Raw genomic sequence first — 23,498 nt, 5'->3', positions numbered from 1 at the left:
TCTGTCCATCGAACCCGCTCCTGCTCCTGGTACAGCCCGGGGCCTGGCTGGGGGCTGGGTGGAGGTGGGGGGCGAGGGGCCTGGCTGGGGGGCTGGGTGGAGGTGGGGGGCGAGGGGCCTGGCTGGGGGGGGGCTGGGTGGAGATGGGGGGTGAGGGGCCTGGCTGGGGGGCTGGGTGGAGGTGGGGGGCGAGGGGCCTGGCTGGGGGGGGCTGGGTGGAGGTGGGGGGACACAGCTGAGGGGGGCACTGGTTGGAAGGGGGACTTGCAGCTCGGGGTGGGGCTCTGACCGGAGTGGGCTGAGGCCCCACTACCCGAACCCCGTCCTCGCTCTAAGCCTGCCCGAGGCCCCTGCCTCCCTCTGCGCCCCACGTGACCAGGTGGGGGTTCAGTGGGGACCTGCGTGGCCCTGTCACCAGGCGCCTGCCCATGGGTGCCCAGGCCTGGCCCCCGCAGCGCCAGAAGTGGGGGGCTGCAGCATTCGGCCGTCATCAGCCTTGCAGACATCGACCCACCAGCACCTCAGTTGCTTTATACTGAAATCAGTCACTGGGGGGGCTGGGCCCATCCGTCAGTGACACTGGGGGGGCTGGGCCCATCCATCTGTGAGGGGTCACAGACACTCCCCAGAGCACGGCAGGGAGAGGCCAGGGCGCGCACAAGGGCAGGAGCAGAGCAGGGGCGGAACCCAGGAGTCCTGACTCCAGCCCTGCCCCATGCACAGCTGAATCCCACTTCCCCCCACAGGACTCGAGTGGACGTGACAGGAGGCGAAGATGGCTCCATCCGGGTTGAAGGCAGTGGTGCGTGAGAGTAAGTGCGGAGCCGGGGGCAGGGCCCAGTTGGGGAGGATTAGGTGTCAGTCGGAGCAGAGAGCTTCCCCCATCACCTGCTTGTCACACAGCAGAAGGGGAAGGAGGGTGTCTGCCCCACCCCCAAGGGCTGCCCCCTGCCATAGGAGCTGCACCTTGGGGGAGCATCTCTTTCCATTGGGGTGACTCCCACCAGGGCCAGTGGAAGGATATTTTGTGCCCTAGGCGAAACTTCCATCTTGCGCCCCTCCCTCTCCCCATCAACCACCTCTGAAAACTAGTAATCTTAGTGTTATAAACAGCCTGTCAGAACGGGTAATGGCTGCGTGCGAGGAGAAAAATGACATCATAGCCACTTTGTACCATAGTGAAGCAGTACGCTTCAGCCCAGCCCCATCGCAGAGCTGGCCTAGGCTATAGCTGTAATGTAGGAGAGAACAAGTTAAAGCCTGACACTCGATCAGCATGGCCTCTGCTGCCTTGTGCATGCTGGACTCTGAGGTGTTTGTTAGTCCTTGTCTTCTCACAACACCCTGACCTGCTGTGAGGGCTGCATTACTTCAGAAGCCCAGGCTACTGCTGAATCTCCAGCCCAGGCTGCAGTGGACGGGGCCTGTGGCTAAATCCAAACCACACACCTGGGGTTTAAAAGGCCAGGGCTGGGCCAGGGCACCGTGAGGCTGAAGAGCAGCAGGTCTGGGGGGCTCTCCAGGTCCTCGGCCACCAGCATGTTGGGGGTGAGGGCGGTGAGCACGAACTGATCCACCTCGGCCACCAGCAGCGCCGCGAAGCCCAGGGAGGAGGCCACGTTTTCCGCGCCACCCCACAGCTGCATCACCACCTGGAAGTACTCCCGCTCCACGCCGCCCAGAAGCTCCACCCGCATGGGGACAGAGTCGCAGCTAGGCCAGGGCTCGGCTGCGGTGTGCTGTTAGCGGATCCCACGTTTGGGGGGGAGCCCAGTGCTGGGATGGCAGGGGGTGTGGGTGGGTGAGCGGAAGAGAGAGCCCAGTGCTGGGGCTGCAGGTAGTGCGGGTGGGGGGGCACTGGTGAGCGGGGGGGAGCTCAGGGCTCGGGGGGGGGGAGCCAAAATTCTTTTGCTTGGGACGGCAAAAAACCTAGAGCCGGCCCTGTCTCTTGCTGCACGGGGTCAGATCCTTAGTTCAGCTGCGCTCGTATCTGGCCTGGCAGAAAGGAAAGGTGATCAGAGCCACGGCCCATCTAGCCTGCCAGCCCACCACGGTCGGTGACTGGGGGCTCTGCTAGGAGCACATCATTAGCTGGCCTGAAAGCAGCCTCTGAGCCACTTCCCCGAGGGGTCTTTCTACTAGCCAGTGGGTCCTGGCTCAGGGCACAGCCATCTTGTCCGAGCCCCACCACTAATCCCCGTCTCTTTCCCTCACAGAGATCTTCAGCGTTGTCTTTCGCAGCGTGAAGAAGGAAGGAGAATGGAAGGTAAGCCGGCCGGGCCTCCTGCCTCCTGCCTCCTGCCCTGGTGTCCCCGTGGGGATATGCTGTATCCATATATTGTGCTCCTCCCCCTCCAGCCTCTTGGGATTCATTAGGAACCTGAGGTTTTCCAGGCTGGATCAGATCCCTGCTCTGTCTAGCCCATCATCCGTCCCCAGCTAGGCTTGGGTATGTCTGTCTTCCCACTGTGCTGGATCAGACCCAGCTTGTCCAGCTAGCCCCATATCCGCCCCCCCCCCCACCGGATCAGACCACTGGGCCCAGTGAGCCAGCCTGGGTGGGAGGAGGAACAGGAGAGTGCCAAGCATGGGGGCAGTATGCACCATTGGGCAGGCAGGTTATTGAGCCCCCGGCATGGACTGGGCTGGGGTTTGTGGAGCAGTGGGCTAGGCCGGTGCGGCAGAGGGAGCACAGGGGACTAGCTTTCCCAGTGGCTGGATCTGGTACAGAGGGATGCTGGGCTGCACAGAGCAATGAGTTCATTCGGCACGGAAGGAAGGTGGTGGAGATGTTGGGCCGATGGCCTACAGGGCTTTCCTAGGGGAACATGGAGACTCCTCTCATTCCATTTCTCCATGCCTGATCCTGGTTCTGTCCGAGGGCTGGGGACCGGGTATGTGGTGGATCAGAGCAGGGCACTGGGAGCTAGGACTCCTGGGTTCTGTCCCTGCCTCTTGCACTCACCCTGTCACCTGGGCGAAGAGGCTGATCTCCTCCAGTCTAGGAGGGTAGAGCCATTCCGAATGGCCGGGGGTCCCAGGTTTGTCTCCGTCTCCTACATCTCATACCAGCCACTCTGCTCGGAGCCGCTTTCCTTCTCGCTCCTCACGCAGTCCTTAGCACGGTCAGCTCAGCCAAGTGCAGGCTTGGTAACGGCCCTGCTGCTCTGCTGTGGAAGGGCTGGGCCGGGAGCCATCGGCTCTGCCGTTAGCAGTCGCTCTGCTCCCTTGGCTGTGCCATGGATGATGATGGTGGGCAGCTGGGCTCAGGGTAGTGACTAGCTCCCCTCTCGCTACCACAGGTGCTAATCATGGACCACCCGAGCACGCGCATCCTCTCGTCATGCTGCAAGATGTCCGACATCGTGAACGAAGGCATCACACATGAGTGGCCCCTCCCTCCCGTCTGATCCCCCCGCCAGGGCTCCCCTCCCCCTTGGACACACCTCACAGTTGGGGAGTTGACTTGTCTACATTCACGTTTGCATCTAGTTTCCTCCCTTTGCAGCCCCCTAGACGCCCTCCTTGCTATTGGTACCTTCCCAGCCAGCTCTAGTTCCCTTAGCCCGGCGCTTTCAGCCCCTGGAACCTCTTCAGCGCTTTTCTCAGCTCCCGTTAACTCCTCGCTGCTCCTCCCCCACGCTGGAGGCAGGGTCCTGGCTGGGGAGGGGGAATGCTGGCTCCCTGCTCCAGGGTGGAGGAGCCCTGGGGTTGAGGGGCACAGAGCTGAGCCAGGGCTCTAGCGGGGTGCCCCCAGCACAGTACACAGGGATGTTCCCTCCCTGCTCCGTACTGTGGCAGCATCGCAGCCCATGGCCCCACATCAAAGCAGCTGCTGCATTGTAGCCTGCAGAACCCCCCAGCCTGCTGCCAGCGAACATCCCTGTTCCCCTTGGCTTTCCCTCCCCCCATCCCGGTGGAGAGCAGCTGGGGTGGGTGGCTAGGACGCACTGACCCACACCCAGTGTCTGCTCTCCCCAAGCTGTGGAAGATATTGACAAGTGCCGGGAGCCAATCCCCAGCCTGGAGGCCATCTACCTGCTCAGCCCTGTGGAGAAGGTAGGAGCTCGGGCCTGGGGCAGGTGGATGGGGAGCAGGGGAGACCCCGGGGCAGCTCCTTGTGCTGCCTGGAGGTGGCGCTGTCCGGGGGGATGCGCAGCACGACCTCAGGATGGGAATGGGGCTAGTAGGGGCCCCCCAAGAGGCTGCTTCCCCAGAGCTGGGCTTCGTGTTCTTTGCCACGGGAAGCACAGATTGTCCCACGGACCTCTCCGCAGTGCAGTCCCATGGGGGTTGGATGGGATGATGCAGCAGGTGGAGAGAGGCAACCTCAGCTAAGCTGACCAGATAGCAGGTGTGAAAAATCGGGACAGGTGTTGGAGGGGTAATAGGATTCTATAGAAGAAAAATCCCAGATATTAGGACTGTCCCTATACAATCAGGACATTTGGTCAGTCTAACCTCAGCTGAGACTCAAAGTGAAGGAGAATCGCTGAGGCAGAGGCTCACGTAGCAGGGGCTGTGGGGGAGGAGGCTCCTGCGTCTGCTGCAGGGAGGTGAGTGGAGGGAGACCAGGGGCAGGGGGCACTGGCGGAGCATGGTGCAGCCCAGAACCCACAGGTGCTGCCCGCGGACGGAGCGCTGTAGTAGAGGCCTGCGAGCTGGGGCCTGGGGCTCGGGACTGGTGTAACGATGCTGGTTCTGGCGGGACCCAACTGAGAGTGCCAATTCAGGACAAATTGCTTAAAACAGGGCAGTTCCAGCCCAAGGCTGGGGGTTTTCCACCTCTAAGGCAAACCAAACCAGCCGGCCAGAGGACTTTGGTCTTACCCCAGTAGCTAAGCACAAGTCACACAAGGAATTCCCTTAGACACTCCCGTCTCCCAGTATCACCACAAGTGCTACTCGTTATGGGGACAAATGGTTATGAAAACCAATGCCCTAATAAAAGAAAAAGGGTTCTCCTGATCCCTAAGGACCAAGCCGCAGACCCAGGTCAATATATAAATCAGATCTTATCCACATATCACGCTGTTGCCAGTCCTTTAGAATCTAAAATCTAAAGGTTTTTTCATAAAAGGAAAAAGATATAGATGAGAGCTAGAATTGGTCAAATGGAATCAGTTACATACAGTAACGGCAAAGGTCTTAGTTCAGGCTTGTAGCAGTGATAGAATAAACTGCAGGTTCAAATCAAGTCTCTGGAGTACTGTACATCCACAGCTGGGATGAGTCATTCGGTCCTTTGTGTAGAGCTTCCTTGTAACAAAGTCCCTCCAGAAGTATGAAGCAGGACTGAAGACAAGATGGAGATGAGGCATCAGCCTTTTATAGTCTTTTCCAGGTGTAAGAACACCTCTTTGTTCTTACTGTGGAAAATTACAGCAAAATGGAGTCTGGAGTCACATAGGCAAGTCCCTGCATACTTTGCTGAGTCTCAAAGCATATCTGCCTTCTCTCAATAGGTCAGTTGTTTAGCTGATGATCCTTAGTGAGCCATCAAGCAGGCTAGGCAGAGCTAACACCAACTTGTGTGAGGTGGCACCCAGAAGCACAGCAGAAGTTTGAAATACACACAGTCTAGAGCCAATATTTGTAACTTCAACTACAAAAATGATACACATATAGAGCTAGCATAACCATAACCAGCAAACCACAACCTTGTCTTAGACACCCTATTTGACCGCATTTATACAAGATTTTGTTCCTCTACAACCATGTTCTATATGGTCCCTGTTCACGTCAATAACGTGACAACCGGGCAGCCAGGTTCTCACCTGTCACAATGCCGGTCACGGAGTCTGAACAGCTTCCGAACACCCTGCCTGGCTAGCTGGTGTGGCAAAGCTGCAGGTGCCCAGTGTGGCACCAGGGGAGGGAGCGGGCCCTGATGGCGTCTGCCTGGGATTGCTGCTCGGCCGGCTGTTCCCTGGGCACTGCTCAGAGCCCACTTAGTTCAGCAGCAAGGCCAATGCCAGGTCTCGTCTGTGGCCGAGCACGGACACTTGTGTGCCAGCGAGAGACGGGGCTGGGCCCTGAGGCTGTCCTGGGCACATGGGCACATGCCCTGCTCCAGGTGGGGAGGGAGCCCAGAGCCAGGGGGGTGAAAACCAGCCCACCTCCTGACGGCATCATGCTGGACCCTGAGTCCCCAGGGGCTGGACATGGGCTGGGCCCTTCGGGAAGCAGGGAGGGGCCTCCGCTGGTGCTGACAACCCCCCTTCCCCCTTTGCAGTCAGTGCAGGCTCTGATCAGTGACTTCCAGGGCACCCCCAACTTCAACTACAAGGCGGCTCACGTCTTCTTCATCAGCCGTGAGTATCAGGATACAGCGGATTCTCCAGCTGGGAGCCTGGCCAGCGGCACAGTGGGGGTGGGGGGGGGTCTCTCTCTGCCAGCAGGCCAGTGCCCCAGCAGACCAGACCGAACGACCCCACCTACCCCTTCCCCCCCTTCTCCCCCACGGGCCTGCCTCCAGCCAACACGGCTCACAGCGTGCGCCCAGAAAGGCGGCCTCTGGCTACCATTCCCAGCATGCATTGCTCCATCAGTCCCAACTGGGGTGGGGGGATGGGACACCACCAGAATACCCAGTGTGTCAGGGTCACATCTGCTTCTCCCCATTACAGCGGCAGGGGGAGCCCAAGTCCCCGTTCCTCCTTGTGCATCATCCTGAGTTGTACACTCCCCTCAGCCCCTCCACAGGGGGAAATGACTGAGGGTGTGAGACGGGGCTGCACAGGAGAGATTATGGCCCCCCCTCGCTGCTGATGCTGCAGAAGGCGAGAACCCGGCGTGACTCTGGTTTGGTGGGGCTGGATTCATCATTGACTCCTGTGTGTCCCTGCTGGCTTGCCCAGGTTCCCCACAGGTGTGCAGCACTACTGCCCCTGCTGTGCCCATCCTGGCCTTGTCTGGGGGGGCGGCACTGTGCTGGGGGTCCTGAGCCCTGTGCCTGTCACCCCCACCCACTGCCTTTGCCTTGCAGCCTGTCCTGAGCCTCTGGTCAAGGAGCTGAGGGAGTCACGGATCACCAAGGCCATCAAAACCCTCAAGGACATCAACGTGGCCTTCCTGCCCTACGAGAGCCAGGTGAGGGGTGGCCGGGCTTTGGAGGAGCCGGGCTGCGGGGCAGACAGTGACGTACGACACCCCACCCTTAGTGTTCAACGTGGCTGGGGGGTGGGGGGGAACCTTTCCCTTCTAGGGCCCTGGGTTTATCGCCAGCACAGGGCAGCAGGGACTAGCCGGCTGCTCACACCCGGTGAGACGGGGAATCGCTGGCTTAGATGTCTGGGGGAGGAGGGCCCTGCCTCCCCGGCTTTACCAGCTCTTACTGATGGTTTATACCAGGCCTGCAAGACAGCCCGATACTCCACACGCCTGCCCTTTGCCCAACCGCCCCATCCCCTCCTTGTGTCATCAGTGGATTTCCCCCCTCACGCCCCTGAGGGGAGGGCTGTGTTGTCAGCCCCATTGCATTGATGGGGAAACTGAGGCACAGAGCGACATGAGCCTGGTCTACACACACAAGCTTTGTTGGTCTGGGTTTGTCACGGAGACATGAGAGAAAAAATCCCCCCTGTAACTGATGCAGCTGTGGTGGCAGAGCCCCTGGGTAGATGCCGATATGCTGGCCAAGCAGTCCTTTCGCCACTGTAGCTTATTTCATCTGGGGTACCGGTGCCAGCTGTGCCAAGAGAAGCTCTGGCTGGTATAAGCTGAGTGTCCGTCAGGAGGCTTTGCTGGTTCACCCGTCCCGTTGCGCCAGCAAACCCTTCATGGCCGATACTGTTTTATTGGTGTCCAGGCATGTTTGCCCCAATGGCTCGTTCTGTTTGGCCAGTGAAATAAGCGACAGCGGCAGGCACGCATTGATGCCAGGTTTGCCCGTGGCTACACTGGGGCTTTCACCAGACTAGAAGCGTGGCCAACCCCCATCCCCCAACATTGACTTCTCCAGGGCAGAGACACACCCCAAGGGCACCTGGGAGTCTGCAGCTCAATAAGGACCTGAAGCCAGGGAGTCTTCATCCCAGGCTGGTGCATGAATCTCTGGGCCGCTGTCCCTCTGCCACAACAGGAGTGGCTCTGGCAAAGGGATCTCCCTCACTAGGGGCTCGCTATGGCTCTGCCAGGCTGGTCTGGTCCAACAGCGCATCGTAGGGGCGTGGTGTGGGGCATAGCTGGCCTGGCTGCCAGCGGTTGGCACCAGGGTCTGATCTCTGCTCCCCTCGTCCCCTAGGTGTACTCCCTGGACAGGCCACAGACCTTCCACATCTGGTTCAGCCCCTACCGCGCCTTGGAAAAGAAGAAGGAGCAGGAGATGCTGGCAGAGCAGATTGCCACGTTGTGCGAAACCCTGGAGGAGTATCCAGCCATCCGCTACCGGAAGTGAGTGTGCCGGGGGAAGGGGTGTGACGAAGTGGGAATGTTCTTAATGTTTTCTCTGAATACTGCGTGGGTGCCTGTGATGCAGCAGGGAGAGGGGAGTATTGACCTGGGCAGGTTGCAGGGGAGTTTTGCTGGGACTGTCTGCATTGGGGATGGGAGACTTTCCTTGAGGCCAGATACCTGAGCATGTAACCTGAGAACAAGGAGGGGGGTTGGAGCCAGGTGACACCTTTTCCCAGGAAATGGACAAAGGCTGGAGGAGGAGTCGGGGGGAGGCTGGGTGAGACTGGCTGGAGGGAGTTTCAGTTTGGAGCTGGCTGGGAAAATGGAGGGGAGCCTAGCCGGATGGACCTGACTGAGGGGGTCCTGTTGTCTGTACCTGAAAGACCTGTCTTGGACTGTGTTGCTGTCAACTAAACAAACCTGTTTTACTGGCTGGCTGAGAGTCATGGTGAGTCGCAGGAAGCCGGGGGTGCAGGGCCTTGTCTCCCCCACACTGTGACAAGGGGTACCCAGCTATCTGCTTCAGGAAGTGAGTGTGCCCTGGGAAAGGGGTACCCAGCTATCCCCTATAGGAAGTGAGTGTGCCCGGGAGATACCCGGCCATCCGCTACAGGAAGTGAGTGTGCCCAGCGGGAGAAGGGTACCTGGTCATCTCCTACAGGAAGTGTGTGTGCCCCTGCGGGAGGAGAGGTTTCTGACCCATAGGGTTTGTCTTTGCTGCAGGGACCATGAAGAGAACTTCGACCTGGCTCGCGCTGTGCTGGCCAAACTCAAGGTGTTCAAGGAATACAAGCCCAGCATGGGAGAGGTGAGTGAGCTGTGCCGGCCGTGCCCTCGCCCTGGGACAGAGCCGCGGGGGGAGCACATGAGAAGTAGAAGGAAGGAGGAGCGATTTCGAACCTGCCTGGAGATCCTGGCCGGGGAGGGGTGGGGTCTAGACCTGCTTGGAGATCCTGAGGGGTTGGCAGAACAATAGCATTCCCTGTGTGGGGACTAATGGCCCCAGCCCTTCTCTAACACTGGCCGTGGGCAGATCTCAAAGTGCTCTACAAAGGCCAGTGTCCTTATCCCCTCTGTACAGATGGGGAAACCGAGGCACCGCCTGGGGAAGTGTGTGCCCAGCACAATCTCTCTGTTTATAAACAGGGCAGTTCGATCACAGAACTAAGCTTTGCACACGGAGCCTCTTCCACACCTGGACACTCCTGTCTGTGTGTGCTCCTACACCCATCCCCACGGTATCGGAACCTCACTAATGAATTCAGCCTCCCAGGGGAGGCGGGGTGGCCTGTGTTACAGATGAGAAACTGAGGCATGCAGGGAGTCTGCCAGAGCAGGATTAGAACCCAGCTCTCCTGAGCCTTAGCCACAAGTCAGCCCTGGCCTGTGGGCTCCCCCCAGCTTCTGCCGTCCCCGTCCCACCCCCAGCAGAGGGGAGCTGCAAACCCACCCCGCCCTGGATTCTCGCACAAGAAACTCAGAGGTTCCTGTCCCCCTAGGAGAAGCAAAGTGATGTAAAATCCAAAGCCTGCCCAGATCTCTCCCTCCTGTTGCTTCTGCTCTTGCTTCCAGCCTTTGCCGAGCTGCTGGGAGACTGTGCACCTGTGGCCAACTGGGAATGTTTGTAATATCTTTTATGAAGCTGATGTGTGCCTCAGTTTCCCCTATATGTTGCATGGCTTCTCTGGCGGGACATGGGGGGGGAAGGACTCTCAGGGAAGGTAAGAATCATGGTGTGTGAGGGGGTGTCACCTCCCTGTCTTGGTGAAATGAAGAGAATCCAACCCAGATCAGCTTGGGAGCCAGAAAGACCGTGCCAGCTCCAAGGGCTCCTGGCTGGACACTCCCAGCAGGGAATCGGAGCAGGGCCCCCAGCTCGAGAACACAGAGTTGGGAAGGTTTGAGCTGGGGGATAAGTGAGGGAAGCTGGGAGCTCTCGCCTGAGAACTGACCAAGGTCAGACTGAGGCCTGGTCTACACGAGGCAATTGGGTCGGTGTAACTGTGTCGCTCGGGGCATGAGAAAGGCGGCGTCACTGAAGCGGCGCAGCTGCAGCGGTTTACATGTAGACACAGTGGTGAGCTGGAGCCGGTTCGCGGGAACCAGTTGTTAAATTTAGAAGCCCTTTTAGAACCGGTTGTCCTGTGCGGGAAAACCAGTTCTAAAAGGGCTTCTAAATTTAACAACCGGTAAGTTTAAGTGACCCAAGAGCGTAGCTTGGGGGGAGCAGCCGCTCCCCCTCAGCACATTACCTAAAAGTGGCACCTTAGGCGCCGACCCCGTGGGTGCTCCAGCTCCCCACCCCAGCCCCAGCTCACCTGTGCTCCGCCCCGCTTCTCCCCCACCCCCACCGCTTCCCGCAAATCAGCTGTTCACGTGGGAAGCCTGGGAGGGCTGAGAAGCAAGCAACGGCTTCGCGCACACCTGGCTGCCCAAACCGTCTACACAGGGAAGGGGTTGACAGCATGCTTGTTAACCACCGGAGCTACTTGCTGCAGCAGAGCTGGCTCCAGCCTGCAGCCCCTGTCTGATCTGTGCTATTCTCCGGAGCTGGGAGGTGCTGGGGAGGTCAAAGTCCTGCTCCGTACACACCCTGCTGCTCTTACTCCTGTGAGTCCCCCCAGGGATATTCCTGAGGCTCTTGCCAAGCCTCCCTGTCACAGGTGTAAGCACTATCCCCATGTTACCCGGGGGAAACTGAGGCATGGAGCAGCGTGCCAGGAGTAGGTGGCAGAGGCAGGAATAGGAGCCAGGAGACCTGACTGCCCAGCCCCCTTCAATAGAATCCAGACAGCTCGCCCACCGCAGGGCCAGGAGTGCTGACTCAAACCCCTCTGCTCTAGGCAAGGTGGGGTGACCCAATGGTTAAGCCAGGCCCCATCTGCAGTCGGGTATCCCTCCAGCAGAGCCTAACTGGCAAAGGTGTGAGCAGAGTCCAGGGGTGGGGGGCATAGCAACCCCCCAAGGCTGGGTAGGGCTGGAGAGCAATGATGGCTTCAGCTCTGGGGTCATGTCCCTGCTCTGCCCAGACTCCCTGTGTGACCTTGGGTGAGTCACCCAGCCTCTCTGGGCCTCCATCCCCCTCTGCAATGGGGTGACAGCGCTGCCCAGCCCCACGTGCATGGTTTGGGGGGAGGCAGGATGAAGCAATGATAGTGCTACAGTGGTGGGGGCCAGATACTCCTCCAAGAGAGGCGCTTCCCCGTCAGCCTCAACTAGGGTGACCAGAGAGCAAGTGTGAAAAATCAGGGCGGGGATGGGGGGTAATAGGAGCCTACATATGAAAAAGACCCCAAAATCAGGACTGTCCCTATAAAATCGGGACATCTGGTCACCCTAACCTCAACCCATTTACCCAGAGACTGTGGAGACCTGCCAGCGAGTGGGTGGTGACTGGTCCAAGGTTCTGCTTCTAAGTGTGGCTGAAAATCGGGCCATGTACTGAGGTGGGACAGTTGGGGAAGCGTCAGGGGCTGTACGTCTCGGCCCCCCCCAGACGGTCTGTGCTACCCAGCGAAGAGCAGACGCAGCCCCTTGCCGAGGTGCTCCTGGGTGGGCTTGGGTTCCACTGGGGCTGCTGGAGCTGGTTTCAGAGCCGCCTGCCATGGGAGCGCAGGGCTGGTCTCCTATCGCCACCTGCTGTGCCAAGAGGGCAGTGCATGCTGATCAGGCAGGGAGCAGGGGCTGGGCCAGCCCGCCCATGATGTGGGTCTGAGCTGCTGACCATTTGAGTGGTCTCTGTCCAACTGGATGCTGGGGGCCACCCAGGCTGGGAGCGGGGAGCTAGAGGCTCACATGGGGTCCCAGCTCAGATGCAAGGTGGGGCATCGGGATAACGTCCCATTGTCCCCCTCTGGGACCTTGTATCAAAGAGTCTCTGGGCCTGGTGTTGGTTAACGATAGACCAGCCAGGGCCTTCTGGTGTAGTTCCCCCCGCCCCCACGCAGCATATGGGGCAGGGGGCAGTCGGGGGGCTGCCTTGCAAGGGGCATGGTCCCGTTGGTGGAGAAGCACAAGCTGAGAGCGTGCTTGGGGGAGGGGGACATTGCTATTAGCACGAGGGGCAGGTGGCCTGTCCCTGCAGGGGGCGTTGCAGCACAGCTGAGTGGGGAGCTCTCCCTGCCGGTCAGGGCAGGACCCCAGGGCACGTCCCAGCTAGCTTGGGAGGTGTCTCTTGGCTTCCTGCTGGGGTTGGGGGCTGGGCCGCAGAGAGGGCAGGTGGTGAAGTTTCAGGCCACCAGGGCCCATTGGATTGTGCCGTGTGAGCCAGGCCAGGACCCCTCCGCCAGAGCAGGGGGTGACGGGTCTCTCTCTCCTTTGCCCCAGGGCCCCGACAAAGCCCGCTCTCAGCTGCTGATTGTGGACCGGAGCTTCGACCTGGTGTCCCCACTGCTGCACGAGCTCACCTACCAGGCCATGGCCTACGACCTGCTCAGCATTGAGAACGACACCTACAAGTAGGGCCTGGCTGCCAGCAGGGGGCGCCCCGCACTCCTCCTCAGGCGGGCTGGGGGGGATGTGACCCAGGCACCTGCACTGCTCTGCAGCCCCCAGGCTTGGGGGAGGGGTGCCGCAGTCTGACCCCGTCTCCCCTCCCCCGCAGGTACGAGACGACAGGGACCAGCGTCTCGCGGGAGAAGGAGGCGCTGCTGGACGAAAACGACGAACTCTGGGTGCAGCTACGCCACATGCACATCGCTGACGTCTCCAAGTGAGCGCGCTCAGCCCTGCCCCTGACACACCCCTCCATGCCCCACCCATCCCTCGGACACTCCCCACCGTGCCCCACCCAGGGCCAGAACCCATCCCCTTCAGACACACCCCTCCCCACCCTGGGGCCCCCTCGGACACACCCCTCCCCTTCCCTTCCCACCCTGCTCCCCTTTGGATACACTCCTCTCCCACCCAGTGCAGGGACACCCCCCGCAACACACCCCTCTCCTGCTCACTGCCAGGACTCCCCTCCCCCTCCCACCCAGTGCTGGGGCTGGTCCCTCAGACATGCTCCTTTTTGAGTGCTGAGACCTCCTGGACCCAGCCCCTCTCCCCAAAGGACCCCTGAGTGCTCCCTTCCAGAGCCACTGTCTGCAGCTCCTCTTGGGGATCCCCTTGGACACTGTCTTCCCCCGATCCCAGGATCTCCCCATGCGCCTCACAGTCCCCTTGAGGGAGTCCCTCACCAACCTCCTGCTGGGCCTGCTGCTGCCCCCAGACCCACCCAGCAAGGCGCCAGGAGCCCCCAGAGGTGCACTGAACTCTCTGCCTTGGGGTAACTTGGGAAGAGCCCCCCCCTAACTCCCCCGGCCCCATCTGAGGCTCTCGAGGCAAAAAACCCTGGTGCTGTGGGGCGGGGGGCTCTATCACCTGTAGTATAGGACAGGGCGCCCCCTACCTTCAAGGCAGTGCCTGGCTTCAGTCTGACCCCTCTCCCTGCTGCAGGAAGGTGACGGAGCTGCTGCACACCTTCTCTGAGAGCAAGAGGCTGACCACGGACAAGGTGCGGCGGGGGCTGTGGGGGGAGCGATTGGGAAGTCCAGGATGGGGGGACCCATCCCACTGCCATTGATGGGGAGGGGAGGCTGCTCTGCTGCCCCAGGAGGCCTTGGCGGAGGTGGGGCTGTCCCATTGCTCCCAGGGTTTGCCTGTAAAGGGCTAAGAAGTGTATGTGGAGCCCCCTGCCCCCAGCCAGAGCTCTGGAACTCCCCACGGTGTGGGAGGGCAGAGGCCCATGGGGCGGGGTCAGACAGCAGGATCGGGGCCGTGCAGGAAGAGCTGCAGAGAGCCAACGCTGGCATCTCCCCGGCCTGCTGCCGCTTTACACCTCAGGGGCGCTCGGGTTGCGGGGCTCCTGTCTTATTCCAGCTCGCCTGGGAAGAGCAGGTCTAACCCAAGCCGCAGCTACGTGTGGCCTGAGTGACCCGCCCTGGCCCTGGTACGCGTGGCTGGGCTGCTGTGGCTGGCCCCAGGCGAGGCCTCTGCCCCGCAGGGGGCTCCGTGCACTGGGAGGGGCCGGGATCTCACCACTGCCTCCCTCCAGGCCACCATCAAGGACCTGTCCCAGATGGTGAAGAAGTTGCCTCAGTACCAGAAAGAGCTGAACAAGGTAACGGGGCTGGGGCTGTTAGTGGGCGGGGGCAGGGCATTCAGCGGGGCTGTTGGGGGGCAGGGTGCTCTGTGGGGCTGGTGAGGCACAGTAGGGACTCTCTGGGGGGCAGGGCACTCTGGGGCACTCTGCTTTACTGCCTGATGAGAGCTGCTGACCTGTCCCGTCGGGCAGAGCCATTTTCCCCCCAGGTGCTGTGTGGCACCATGGGCAGCAGCAATGCCCCAGCAATGGCAGCGCTGGGGTAACGCCCACGCCTTGCTGCTGCAGCTCTCAGGAGACGGCCTTGGTGGGCTTCCAAACCAGCCCGTTGGAGCCACTCCTGGTGCCACTGGGCCATGTGCCAATGGAAAGCTCCTAGCCACTGGCACAGGTACCCCGACACCTGCTGGTCTCCAAGCCCCCAGCCTCGTGGTGGCTAACAGAGAAACCATGGGCTGCTTTGGAAGCTGCTTCCTCCTCCTGATCCTCCCCTCCAGCTGCCCCGCTCCACCCCAGAGGTGGCAGCACATCAGTGCTGGGCAAAACAATCCCTATATACTGGCCTTATACAGCCGGTTGGGGCTGCCCCTCTGGCCGAGGGGCCCTCCTTGGGGGTTGGGGGGTGCAGGTGCTCTGGACCAGCCGGTGATGCGGTAAACTCCCCCATGCCCTGGTCTCTCCCCGCAGTACGCCACACACCTGAACCTGGCTGAGCACTGCATGCAGCACTTCATAGGATCGGTGGAGAAGCTGTGCGGCGTGGAGCAGGTGGGTGTGTGGGCAGAGCCTGGCTGGGGGGCAGAGTCTGGCTCATGACTCAGCCTGGAGAGAGGGGTCTCAGACCCACAGGCTCGCTGGAGCCAGGGCCAGCCCCACCATGCAGCACCAGGGGTGCAGAAGGGGGACATGGTGCTCGGGTTACTCCCTGGGGGCCTGTTGCTCACCCCAGGGGGAGCTGACCCCAGGGAGGAGGGGGCCCTGGCACAGGGGGTAGGCGAGCTGTGGTCTGTGGGGCTGTCGCGTCTCCCATCCTGCTGCAAGGCGAGAGGAAGCGGAGCGGCCTGACCTGGGCCTTGTGTGTTCGCCCCCCAGGACCTGGCCATGGGGATGGACGTGGATGGGAAGAAGATCAAAGACCCCATGAAGATCATCGTGCCCGTCCTGCTGGACCCCAGCGTGCAGGCCTACGACAAGCTCCGCATCATCCTGCTCTACATCTTGAACAACGGTAACGCCACAGGCCTGCAGGGGGCAGCACTGGGGGGCCTGCTGCTGCAGGGAGCACCCCTGGAGGCAGTGCCCAGGTCGGTGGGGCTGGGGGGGAATAGCACTACTTAGACTGGCACCCCCCCAGCCATGCTGGGTGCCTCCTGGCCAGCTGCTTCCCGGGGCTTGTGTCCAGCCTGGCTCTACGGCCCTGTCTCCCCTCTGCCCACTTCTCGGTGCCTGCGAGCGGCCTTTGCTCCCTGCTGCTGCCTTCCCAGCAGTGTCCACCCTCCACACTCCCCCCAGCCCGTTCTCTGCAGGGAGGGGAAATGGAGACACACACCCGGAGCAGCCCCCCGGCTCGTTCTCTGCAGGGAGGGGAAATGGAGACACACACCCGGAGCGGCCCCCAGGCCCATTCTCTGCAGGGAGGGGAAATGGAGACACACACCCGGAGCAGCGCCCAGCCCGTTCTCTGCAGGGAGGGAGGGAGGGGACGCACGCCCTGAGCAGTCCCCGCCCGTACTCTGCAGGGAGGGGGATGGAGACACACACCCGGAGCAGCCCCCTGGCCCGTTCTCTGCAGGGAGGGGAAATGGAGACACACACCCGGCGCGGCCCCCCGGCCCGTTCTCTGCAGGGAGGGGGATGGAGACACACACTCAGAGCAGCCCCCCGGCCCGTTCTCTACAGGGAGGGGGATGGGGAGACACACCAGGAGCAGCCCCCCGGCCCGTTCTCTGCAGGGAAGGGGAACATCCCTCCCTTCCTGCAGGCTGTTCAGACACCATGTTCTGCCTCTGAGCCCCCTGCGACCAGTTCCCTGCCCACCCCTTGTGTCCTCCCTGGACCAGCTCCCTGCTTCTTGCTGCATCCAGCCCCTTCCCCCAGCTCACCAGGGCCTGGGGAATCTCCCTGCCCCTGACATTGACACAGTCCCTCTTCCCCCATCGGTTCCTGCCCCATGCTGGCTCAGTGGGCCAGGGCCCTGCTCCGGGACCCTTCCTGTAACCCTGCTCAGGCACGGCCCCTGCGCCCATTGCCCAGGCCAGGTGCCCTCATGTGGCTCCTCTGGCTGCCCAGTTTCCTGGCCAGGGGGTGCTGTGGAGTTGCCAGGCCTCCCCCTCTGCACTAAGCAGCAGTAAATGGTTTGGGGGGGTTGCCCTCCCTCCAGCTCAAGGCCTCACAGCCTTAAAGAGCCAGACCTCGGCTCTGACACTGCACCTGACTGGCTGCAGAAGGGGGAGCCCAGATTGGGGGAGGGGGGCTCCCACTGCACTGCCAGGGGGAGCTAGAGAGACCCCTGCCCCCAGCGCTGAGAGAACCTGTGGAGGCAGGAGCAGCAAGAACCTGAATTCAATCATTAACTGTCTGGGATCCAGTGGGTTAGAGCGGATGGTGCTGGGAGCCAGGACTCCTGGGTTCTACCCCCAGCTCTGAGAGGGGAGTGGGGTCTAGTGGTTAGAAGGGGGCTGGGAGCCAGGACTCCTGGGTTTATCCCCAGCTCTGAGAGGGGTGGGAAGAGCAGGATCTCAGGATTTGATCGGGGAACTAGGACTCCTGGGCCACGGACTGAATGTGCCTGGGCTGTGGGTGCGTCCCAGGGGTGCTAGCGCTGACCTGTCTCTCCCCATGCAGGTGTGAGCGCGGAGGCCATCAGCAGGCTGATCCAGCATGCCAGCATCCAGCAGAAAGGGTGACATCATCTACAACATGGAGCGCCTGGGCACCTCCTTCATGCCTGGGGTAAGGGACTGGGGCCAGGGGCCGGTAGCTGTACCCATGCCAGGGGGCAGATCTGGGAAGCCCAGGCCATCCTGGGGGTGCGCCCCTATGGCAGTGACCTACTCCCAGCAGAGGTGGCCTCTGTCCCTGTACAGTGGGGTGACGCCCTCCCCATATGAGGGTGACCCCTGAGTTACTCCCCATCTGGGGTGACCCCTTCTGCCCCTGCAGAGGACCCTGGGGGTCAGGACCTCAGATCACCAGGGATCTGGTGACCACTGCATGGGGTGGCCATGCGGCAAATTGGGGGCAAACTCTGTCCTCCCATCAGTCTCTCTCCCCTCCTGTCTCTCTCGCTCAGTGATCCATTCTGTTCTTTTCTCTGCCTCTCCCCTGCCAGCCCGGCTGGAGCGACTCAGATAGGCCGCGCTCTCCCTGTCTGCCCCCATTCCCACCCCGCACCCCCTCCCTGCTGCCTCTCACCCCCTCTCCCTTCCTCCCCCAGAGTGGGCAGCTGCAACCCAAGAGGAAGGTGCGGCTGGAGTCCACCTACCACCTCTCCCGCTGGACCCCCAGGCTCAAGGACGTCATGGAGGTACCTGGCCATCTGCTTCCTGGCCTTGGGGGTGGGGGGTCACACCTGGCAGGCTGGGCCCAAGGGAGTGGGGCTGGTTTGGGGTCAGCCATGTGTAGAGCCCTGCATATCCGCGCACCATTTCTGCAGATAGTGGATCGGCTGCAGAGACAACCAGGTCAGTCTCTACTCCCCAGCAGCGCCTGGCCCACAGCATCCGGCTCATGCAGCCCGGGGGGCGCAGCGCGCTCGGGGCCGCCAGCCAGCAGCCAGTGGCTGTCCGGCACCCATTTGCCCCACTGCGCTGCTTCCTGTCCTGCAGGTCGAGCAGCACCAGCGTCCCCACCAGCTCCTGGGCAGCAGGATTTGGGATTGGAGCGGGCGGGGCCCCTGCACCAAGGGTGACCAGATGTCCCGATTTTATAGGGACAGTCCCAATATTCAGGACTTTTTCTTATATGGGAACCTATTACTCCCCACACTCTGTCCCGATTTTTCATACTTGCTGTCTGGTCACCATACCAGGGCCCCACCCCTCCACCCCACTGTGATGCAATATGCTCTGCTGCTGTCGTGTACCATCACTCGTGACCCCCCAGAAACATCACTTGATAAGACACCCCTTCCCCCCAGCCCCCACCCCTTCCATGCTGCCCCCACCCCCTCCACGCTGCCCGTTCTCGAGAGCCCGCCCCTGCTCTGCCCCTTCTTGAGACCCCACCCCCACACTGCCCCTTCTCCTCGAGACCCCGCCCCCACATTGCCCCTTCTTGAGACACACCCCCACGCTACCCCTTCTCCTCAAGACCCTGCCTCCTCCACGCTGCCCCTTAACCTCAGTCCCCACCCTCGCGCTGCGTCTTCCCTGCAAGACCTCCTTCCCCTCCCCCCACCCCCCAACTATCCCTTGTGAGCGCATCCTGCTGCTGGTGAGGATGTGGATACAGGTAAAAGACGGCTAGTGCAGTGGTCTCCAAAGTGGGGTGCGCAAGAGGATCCTTGGGGGTGCGCGGCAGGAGAGGCGCTTCGGCTGGGAGTCCACACGGCTTTTTTTTTTTGCTTTGGCACAAATGGTGGAGCCAGCGCGGCAGGGGGTGTGCGATCAGAAAAGTTTGGAGACCACTGGGCTAGTGGATCGCGGGCTGATGCAAATCCACATTTTTGTATCTGTGCAAGGCTCTAGCCATGTGAGGGGCTCATCAGAGAGCCCTCTCCTGCTGCCATCCTTAGGGACTTATATCATAGACTCGAGTGTTGGGGAGTTGTCTTACCCGGTGCTGCGATGCTGCCACCTCTGGGAGGGGGGGGGGCATGGGCGGTTTATACAGGGGTCCCTCACCAGGCCTGAATTCTTCCTGAGGAGTGGCAGGCAGCTGTTAACAGCCGCACAGCAACACTGCCTGGGAGTCTAGGGCAGCAGGTGATCAGTGTGTAGGGCTGGAAGTGCAGGGGATCCAGGCAGCACACTGTCATGACTGGCACTGGAATCTGAATGGCCGGCAGGGTCCTTGGCCTAACCTCCAGCGAGGAGCAGCTGTTTGACGTTCATCTGAAGGACAAACTCCTGCAGCACAGTACTGGTCACTGACTGACCGGGGAGCGCGCCCCCTGCAGAGCCTCCCCACTCCCTGCAGTACAGAGCCCCCTAGCGCCGCACTGGGGCCAACACTGACTGATTGGGAAGAGCGCCCCCTGCTGAGCCCTCCCCCTCCCCGCTCCCTGCAGAACAGAGCCCCTTAGCGCCGCACTGGGGTCACAGAGCACCCTCTGCTGACTCACTAGCACCCCCCAGCACCCAGTGGCTTTTCCTTAGAGGTCTCCTGTCCAAGCACTGCCTGGGCCCAAACCTGCTTAGCTTGTGAGAGGTGACATGGTCGCTCCTTCCCCCCACGCTTGCTGGGGCCTGAGCCCCTCGTCGCCCTGCCCTGTGGGGCACTCCTCAAGGGGGTGAGGGGAGCACATTTAGTTGCCTTCAGCCTACTGGCTTGGGGATCCTCCAGGCCAAGGATTAACCCCACTGCCCGAGCTCCTGTCCCTGGTAGATCACAGGCGGGAGGCTCCCAGGCCCCTGCTCCAGCGCTGTGATGGTTCCTCCTGTGGGATTTTGGAGCAGGCAGTTGCGGTAGCCTCAATCCCATGCCTAATCCAATCAGGGGCGCTGCCCCCACCCAAGCGCCAGCCGCAGCTCGTCAGGCCTTAAGCTTCCCTGTACAAGTCAACGCAGCGGATTCACAGCCTGGGCCCCCGCGTGGCTGGGACACACCTCATGGGGCAAGAGGCAGGGCCTGGATCTGCCTGCAGCAGGGAAAGGGCACTGAGGGCAGCCTCCCCCCCCAAGTGAGGGGCCCTGGATCCAGCTGCAGGAGGTCTCTGCCCTCCCCATAACGATGGAGGGGTGGGGAGTTCACAGCAGGGCACTGAGCGGCTGAGGGGGATGTGGGGAGATGGGGGGCATCACTGGAGGAGTCCGTGTGCTCTTTGCTGGCTCCCCATGCGCCACCCCAGAAAGGGGGCGCCAGGCTGCTCCTCCCAGGGGTTGTCAATCATTCAGTGAGGAGCTGTCCCAGCCCTTCCCCCCAGTGGGGCCTGGCTTGGCCACCAGGTCCAAGGTTCCTGCTGCTTGGCCCCTGCTGACCTGTCCTCCCCCCTGCCCTCCCAACCAGGACATCACTGAGGACAGACTAGACAGGGAGCTGTGGCCCTTCCTCTCAGACCCGGTCCCTTCCACCAGCTCCCAGGCTGCTGTCAGGTAAGGCTGAGCCTGGCTGGGATGTGGGGGGCAGAGCCCTGACATCCTCCCCCCTCCCCCCCCAGGGTGTAGGAGCCTCTGTGCCTGGGAGTGTGTGGCCAGGACCCGGCCACACACTCCCAGGGTGCCCAAGAGCCTGGAGCCCTGGACCCCTCTCAGCATGTCTCCCGCCCCCCAGCAGTCCCTCAGCACACCAGGGCCCAGGATGGAGGGACGGGACTGGCCGGGCTGTAGACAGCACCCCCAGCCCAGGGCAGGTGCCGCCGTCCCCTACTCCCTCTTGCCGGCTTTGGGTCTCCTGTCCCACGGCCTTGGGCAGGGCCTGCCCCCCAGCCTCCTCGGGGCCCTGCCCTTCCATCTGGCATCCCTCAGCGAGCCCCTGGTATCCACACTGCCCCTCTCTCCCCCCAGCGCCTGCTTCTGGCAGTGCCCACCCCTCCGCCTGGCATTCCCTCAGCGAGCCCCTGGTCTCCACACTGCCCCTCTCTCCCCCCAGCACCCGCTTCTGGCATTGGCACAAGAACAGGCCAGCGGCTGAGAACCTGACGGGCCAGCGCCTCATCATCTACGTGCTGGGTGGGGTGTCCATGTCTGAGATGCGCTGCGCCTACGAAGTGACCCAGGCCAGCGAGGGCAAGTGGGAGGTGGTGATCGGTGAGTGGGGCGAGTCCTGGGGGGAGGGTGGCTGGAATGCCCAGGTCAGGGACAGTCGGGACCCTCTGGGAGGTGGACACCCTAGAACCACCTGCCCAGCACCCACAGGGCGCCCATGCCACCCTCTGTCCTCCTGCACCCGGGGGGCCTGGGAACAGATGTGCTGGCCCCACCTGCCCGCAGCCCCACATGGCCTGTATCTAGCCACCTGATCTCCTGGCCTCTGGCTCCCCAGGGCTCTCCTTGCCCAGGGACCATGTGTGGGGGCCCAGTCAGACACCCCCAGGAACACCCATGGGGATATGGCTCACCCCCTGCACACACCCCTCTAAGACCCAAGGGTGAGGAACACTGTCAGCGGGTGGATTCTTGCCTGGCCATGCAGGGTACAGCGGTACGAGGGGTGCGGTGCCAGGCCGCGGTGGGTAGGAGGGGCTGTCTCCTCCCCCGCTGCACTAGAGCAGGGTCCAACTGCAAGGATGGGGAAGATGGTGATGCCAGCCTCATGCCTCCCCCACTGTGCCCACTGCTGCCAACCACCTGTCTCCCCCGCAGGTTCCAGTCACATCCTGACCCCCAGGCGCTTCCTGGATGACGTCCAAACCCTCGACCAGCTGGCCCCCGAGGAGGCCTAGAAGCAGCCCCCTCCTCCCAGAGACTCTGCCCCCCACAGCTCGCTGCCCCCAGCTCCACCTGCTTTTCTCAACAAGGCACCTTCCCCCCTACTCCTGGCTGTGGTGTCGGTTCTTGGGGGTGGGATGGGAGAGGGGCTGGGGGGGACCCCCAGGCTGCTTGGCTGTTAGGGCAGGGGGCAGGCCAGCCCATTTGGATAATTGCTGTGCGGCTGCCAGGTGGGTGGGCGGCGGATTGGGGACACACAATTAAAACGCTGCAGCAGAGACATCTGCCCAACTGGCTGGTTTATGGGGGTGGGGAATGGGACACAGCCCCAATCTGGCCAGGGCAGGGCCACCAGTCTAGATGGAAGTGGGGTGGGAGGTGGGCAGAGCCTGCCCACAGGAGGAGGAGGGGAAGGGGGACACCAGTCCGACTTGGAGATCTTGAGGAAGGTGCAGTCACGGTTGGCCTTGATGGTGAAGATGAGGGGCTTCCCGGTCAGCCCAGCCAGCTGGCCCACCATCCCGCCGGGTGCGTCAGGACGCGGCACACGTCCTCCGCCTTGTCGGGCAGGCGCTGGTAGACGTGCAGGCAGCCCCACAGCATGAAGTAAAGGCTGACGTCCTGTTGGGGGGTGGGGTGGAGGATAGAGAGGAACGTCAGCCCCAGCACCAGGGTGAGGGGCAGGCCTGCCCCCAAGGTGCGCACCCACAGACAGGCTGCCAGGAGACCTGGGGGACAGCCTACAGCTCCGGCCGAGCCTGAACTCTCTGGAGCACCCCACTAACCTCAGCAGAGCCACAGCCCAGCATGAATACCCCCAGCTCCATGGCAACCAACCCCTTCCCCATTCCAGCTGTGCAGGGTTTAATGTTTCCTAGGCCTGAGTCCCAGCACCCGGGGGGAGGAAAGGGGGGGCTGCCATCCCACCTGCCCAATAGGCCTGCAGCCTGGGGGGGGGCACGCACAGGGAACCCCTGGCGAGGGCGCTGTAATGGGCTAACAAGGTGCAGAGGGAAGGGATGGGGTGCTCGGGGCAGGGCACTTGGGGGCAGCAGCCTCTGGATCCATTTGGTAGGAGCTGCAGGGAAGGCCCTCACGCCGCATGGGGAGAGGACAAAGGGGGACTGGAGGAATGGGACTCCAGTCTACCACAGTCATAGGCGCTGACTCTGTGGGTGCTCCGGGGCTGGAGCACCCAGGGGAAAAATTAGTGGGTGCTCTGCACCCACTGGCAGCCAAGCTTCCCCCCGACCTACCTCACCTCCACCTCTGCCTCTTCCCCGAGCGGGCCGCGTCCCCACTCCTCTGCCTGCCTCCCAGTGCTTGCCAGCGTAACAAGCTCCAGCAGGGAAGGGGAGGAGCGGGAACGCAGCGCGCTCAGGGGAGGAGGTGGAGGTTGGCAGGGATTTGGGGAAGGGGTTGGAATAGGGGCAGGGAGGGGGCAGAGTTAAGGTGGGGACTTTGGGGAAGGGGTTCGAATGGGGGCA

General features: G+C 62.0%; 1 protein-coding gene and 1 pseudogene across 3 annotated transcripts in view; one reads left to right on the top strand and one right to left on the bottom strand.

Annotated features, from left to right (window-relative positions):
* The window catches only part of LOC123353370 (ras-related protein Rab-3C-like), a 1,186,649-nt gene that overhangs the window by 1,138,364 nt on the left and 24,787 nt on the right, over positions 1-23,498 (bottom strand). The window lies entirely within an intron of this gene.
* LOC123353366 lies at positions 8-22,108 on the top strand (annotated as a pseudogene).

This window comes from Mauremys mutica, chromosome 20, assembly GCF_020497125.1.
Source record: "Mauremys mutica isolate MM-2020 ecotype Southern chromosome 20, ASM2049712v1, whole genome shotgun sequence".
NCBI lineage: Eukaryota > Metazoa > Chordata > Testudines > Geoemydidae > Mauremys > Mauremys mutica.
Note: the sequence above shows the minus strand (reverse complement) of the source record. Positions and strands in the feature narration are given on the sequence as shown.